A 6,322-nucleotide genomic window follows, 5' to 3' on the forward strand; every position below is an offset into this window, starting at 1 on the left:
GTGTGTGTGTGTGTGTGTGTGTGTGTGTCAATGGATGGGTGGGTGTGATGGTGCAAACGCTGACATACTGATAAAGCGCGTCTCAACCATGGCCCCTCCGTGCTCTCGTCCACCCTACAGGATTGTGAGCTGTGCACCCCTGCGTCGAGGCCTCAATGAACGCAATTGGTTGATGCAACTTTTGAATTCATTAAGCCTTTTGATATGATCCTGTCATTATTTTTATATGTAGGTCATCCTTTACGTACATTGTTCACTTTCATCGAATAGAATTACTGATTGACCTCGGAAAGACCAGTGTTAATGATACATCTATTGAAATGCAGAGAGGATAATGGCCACCAATTTGATTTGCATGTCATGAATAAGAGACCAAAATCATATCATCGAAGTACAGTGACTGTCGGATAAATTTCCTTGTAAAAACAATTGAAATGAGACTCTGATATTTACGTTTATTGCATGATTAAATCACTGAGTTCTACGTAAATGGTAACTTTTTTGGAATAAGTGATACGATCGCAACATTAACTAAAACCACTATTAACATTTGCATTCAGTTGACAAAATCTTCATTATTAATAAGAACTACACGTTAGAAAGAGAACAACATCTTTTTTTAGATCCAGTATTGTTGCTATCTTATAATCAGTGAGTTTATGAAATCTAAAAACAAAAATTAATTACGGATACGTCAGCGTGTTATCAAGTTATGTTCTCGAAGTCCTCAGCGTGGTAAGAGACAAACACCTGCCAGGCACGAGTGGAAGAGCGGGGAGGGAAAAGAACCCGGAAAACGTTAGACGGCGATTCTTTGGCCGCACTTACAGAGAGGCGCTAGGGTAATGGTGCGGAAGTTTGGGTAATAGAAGGGGCAGGCGACTCTTAATGGTCGTGGGTAGGGACGGGAGAGATAAAGAGAACGATGAATGACAGCTGATTACAACACTCACGTCCGTTGATATGTGTGTGCTCGAGCAGAAGAGTGTTGGAGAATATCCAGAGTACATATACACACACACATGCACACACATTTAACAAAATGATCCTTTCATTAGCTTTCTTTCCACAACATAACATAAAAAAACATAAAAGTTCTCGATATAAAAGAGAATCACGTTATGAATAGCGAGAGTCGTTATCATTACCTCCACTATTTACTGATATGAAGCAGAAAATTATCATTGTTGAGAGAGAGAGAGAGAGAGAGAGAGAGAGAGAGAGAGAGAGAGAGAGAGAGAGAGAGAGAGTGTGTGTGTGTGTTAGAGACGACAGACAGGTCATCGTCAACATCCAAATAACCTAATATGTTACTAAAACACCCAGTCTTAAAAATCGGACCTTCACTACTTCTGCCTCTGCTGAGTGCTGCGAGGTGTGAAATAGTAATCTATCATTTTCTGTAATTCTTCATCAATTGTAAGGCAGTTGATTTTTTTTCACCAAACATGTCCAATTTTGGTCCACGACAGGGAAGTGAAGTTAATTAAATTAGCTGGCGAGGGAGACTAAGAAAATATAGTTTCAAGTTGTATGATGACGCTTCGCAGAGTGTCTGTCTCGTCTCGTCTCGGTTCGGCGGCCCCCTCCCCATTCTCTCTCTCTCTCTCTCTCTCTCTCTCTCTCTCTCTCTCTCTCTCTCTCTCTCTCTCTGATGAATCATTACACCCGCGCTACATTAAAGGAAAAGTAATTACATAACGATCTCTACACGAGAAACCCCAACAATATCAGCAGTTGTGCAGTGAGACACGTTTCTTCCCTGCTCCTCACTTCCCTGCGTCTCTTTTTAGACTCACTCAGCCTCCCTTACCAAGCTCCATCTCACCAGGCTCTCTTTCCCGCCCCTCGCAAGGCTTCTTTCACCAGCTCCCCTTTTCTTCAGTAGTCTCTCCTTCTTTCAATAGACTCCTCTCCTTGACTAGGTTCCTCCATTCCTTCACCGCGTTACTCCCCCCTTGCTAGACCACGCAACACACAAGGGAGAACATCGACTCCACTTAGAGAGACTCCACTAAGCCTCTGACTTAACTTCAAGAGTAGAGAGGCGTGATGCTGTCTTTTATGTTGTGCGTGGAATACTTGCTGCTTCTCCGTAAGTAAATGTGTTCCTTGGTGGATTTTATGAAATTGTGAAGAGACTGTCTTTTCTTTAACAAGGAGGAGATAGAGAAATAATGCTAACTGCTTGTTCATACGTTGTAATGTCACTTCGTTCATGTCTCGGCAAAGCATATACTGCCAAGATTTCTTTCAGTTATGCTTGCATTAACATCAACACCAGAGTTGACTCATAAGGATACGTACGTACGTACACACACACACACACACACACACACACACACACACACACACACACACACACACACACACACACACACACACACACACACACACACACACACACACACACACACACACACACACACACACACACACACACACACACACAAGCCACATCAAGAGACTGTCTGTCAGAAAAGATGGTAAAATAACGAATTTTGCAGCGGCGCTCCAGACGTGATGCATGCAAGGTGCTGGATAATGGAAGCAGCGACAGGAACGTGTGGCGGCAAGTTGTGGGCGGGGAGGGAAAAGGTGCGAGAATTGGGTTGGAGGGAAAAGTGCGAGAGTTTGTAGGAGGTGTTTTGTATGTGTATTATAAGTGTTGTTCCGGGAAGGTGGTTGGATATAAGGGTGTGATTACCGTGGTGCGTTAGTAGGTGTTCGTGTGTGTGCCGAAGTGTTGCAGAGAGAGAGAGAGAGAGAGAGAGAGAGAGAGAGAGAGAGAGAGAGAGAGAGTTACACATACATACATTCATACATACATACAAATATACAGACAGACAGACATATAGGGATCTGGGACCTATTAACCTATTGAAACAGCACATTTCTGCACGACATTTCACAGTCAGGTATCAAATGGTAGATAGTCCAGAGTGTGTGCTGACAATAAATCATACGTGAAAAAGGAAGATTTGCCCATCACGTCACTTTGTGCTTGCAGTCTCGTGATGGGAGATATTAATGGTCACAGGTCCCTTGCTGAGATGGATGATACCCCTTCACTGCATAACGAGTCGATGAGGAACTATCCATCCCTCTTTGTGTTTTATTTACGTAAGATTATATCGAATTCATGACTTTTTTTTCACCTTGAGATGTTGTTCTTAAGCAAAAGTCATCGTTCATACCGTCCTAAACATCGTGCTATCAACTTGCATCGAGTTAGTCTAGCATCAACTTGTATCGACTTAATTTAGCGAGTTTACACAAAAATGATCGTATAAAAATAACATTGAATAAAACTGGAATCATGCAGGAGGGAAAGAGAGAGAAAGAGAGAGAGGGAGACAGAGAGAAAGGAAAGGAGAGAGAGAAGGCTAGAGGCGCCGGGAGTGGAGGAGTGGGAGATGAAGAGAGAAATAAGAATCTGATGGGATGGAGGATGCAGGCAGAATGTGAGGCTATTGGCGAGAGAAGCGTGTAAAGTGGACCAATGGAACAGGAAACGAAATGGCTTGCTGATGATGGAGAATGAAGAATGCCAGGAGACGACTGCATGAAAGGGGAAGGGAGAAGAGAGGGGCAATGATGTAGCTGGAATTTATGGTTTTATTTAAGTTGCTATTTTCTCTTTTAAAACAGAGTGTGCAGTATATAGTGTATACTTGAATAATGCTTTGTTTAAATGGTATGATTGTTTATAATATATATGATTTATTCCGGCATGACGAGGATATGATATTTAGTAATGCGTGGGAGGCTCGCTATCAGGAATGGATTTAATTACTAATGAAATGATTGACGTTTTATGTTAATTCCTGTCTGTAATGTATCTTGTCCTCGGAAACCTCAGATGACATACTGTGTGGGAACAGGAAGAATTATACAGAGCAGTGCTGTTGTGTGGGGGGAGCTGAAGAGTTATCTAAATTCATTGCTAAGGTGTAAGTGTGTTCTCAAGTTGAAAAGAAGGTTTAAGCCTAAGTCCTTACTTAAGCCTTGCCAGGAAGAGATCGATGACACTTTCGTAATCCAGATGAAGTAATTTGAAGTAGGCAAACCTGTTTAACTGCGCCGCCAGCGCCGCTCAGTAACTTTTCTTTGTGTACAACACTGGGCTTGAGCGGCACACACACACACACACACACACACACACACACACACACACACATACATACATATACATATATATATATATATATATATATATATATATATATATATATATATATATATATATATATATATATATATATATATATATATATATATATATATATATATATATATATATATATATATATATATATATATATATATATATATATATATATATACATACATGCAAGTAATGATTGGTAGCAGCAAAAAGCATTGTTCAGGCACAGACGCAGTGAAAGAGAAGCTTGTTACAATTCTGTGGGTCATATAACTTTATGGTAAAGGCAAACGTTTGAGAGGTAATTAGATGCATTTCAGTTTACTCGTCAAACGTGATGCACAAGCTGTTATAGTATTGGAAACTATTGATCCATTTTCTAAATAAAATACAGATGAAAGACAATATTGAAAATATGTCCATTTTGTCTACCAAAATATTCTTCATATTCTTCTTAAACGTTGTGGAGTCTTACCTCAGTTACAATTTGTTTGTGGTGGAAGTTATTGAGAATCTCAAGGCTGCTTGCGTGACTTTAGCCATAGCTTAATAAGGATTATGCCCGATCAGTAGGACAAAACATCATGAGAGTCCTACTAATTTCAGTGGCCTTTGAAAAGTAATCCTGATGAGAATCCAGAGCGTTTAAGAGGAAACAAATTGTTATGTATAATAAAATTAGGTCATAGTGATTGAAACTGCATTTCCTGTTGTCAGAAATGAGAACAGGCAACGTGTATAAAAGACCAGCATGCATGTCTTTCTCTCTTTTGTTTTGTTGTTTTGTTTTTGTGAGTGGAGCATGGCGTCGGGCGGCAGCCTCCACCGGCACAGGGTCGCTCTCGTTAGCACGGCGGACATGAAATTATTTTTGTCCACTGGTCACCACCCGGAGGCTGCACTTTTTTGTCATTCTTAGAAAAGAAAAAAAAAAAAAAACTGTCACAGTTGTTAAATCAGGATTTGGCCTTCATTTCTGGGGATGCAAGCGCTCATATATATATATATATATATATATATATATATATATATATATATATATATATATATATATATATATATATATATATATATATATATATATATATATATATATATATATATATATATATATATATATATATATATATATATATATATATATATATATATATACACACACACACACACACACACACACACACACACACACACACACACACACTGTCCGCAAATGAGATTCGACCATGGGATCTTTGTCTTTACACATTTTTACGTTTTACCGTACCCTTCCCTCGTCCGTTTCTCATACAAATCTCACTCATAATGAGTTTTTCCTCTTTCCTGGTTAAAATGCGACATTTTTCCTCCATACTGAGATTTGTGTTAAATCTCTTGATAAAAGATACGAGAGATATTATTATGGCATCCAACAGTACGTGCAACAAATCTTGACCCATAAACTACAGAGCACAAGCCTCGCTCAGATCTTTGAGGAGCTGGCAGACAGAGGCAGTGGCGGGAGATCTGTAGTGTTGCTGGATGCTGCCAGTTTTTCGTGCCTACATTTTGTTTAGGGGGTCTAATTTCACTTGCTAGTACGATATATATATATATATATATATATATATATATATATATATATATATATATATATATATATATATATATATATATATATATATATATATATATATATATATATATATATATATATATATATATATATACACACATACACACACACACACACACACACACACACACACACACACACGCACAGTGTGTGTGTGTGTGTGTGTGTGTGTGTGTGTGTTTAATTGTGAAGAAGAGTGTTCTGAACATTGATTCAGGTTTATTCTGATACAGATACAAAGAGAAAGAAAAACTTTCAGAGAATGTAGTTCCAAATGCCAACATACAAACTACACTAAGAAGCTTCAGTGGCATCGAGTGTCGCTATAGAAACACTGAAGGAAAAAAAGTTGGCGGAAAGTTGGCGAAGTGTTGGCGAAGAGAGACGAGGCTGGGCGATACAGGAGATTAAAGTTGGAAGAAGTTGAGCAAAAAGTTGGGACAAAGTTATTAAGGGAACCACCAATGTAATCAGAGAAGTTAGGTGCTCCGAGGAAGAGAATCAAGAGCGCTTATCTGGGACCCGCAGCAAGATTACAG

This window comes from Scylla paramamosain, chromosome 9 (genome assembly GCF_035594125.1).
Source record: "Scylla paramamosain isolate STU-SP2022 chromosome 9, ASM3559412v1, whole genome shotgun sequence".
In the NCBI taxonomy this organism is placed as follows: domain Eukaryota; kingdom Metazoa; phylum Arthropoda; class Malacostraca; order Decapoda; family Portunidae; genus Scylla; species Scylla paramamosain.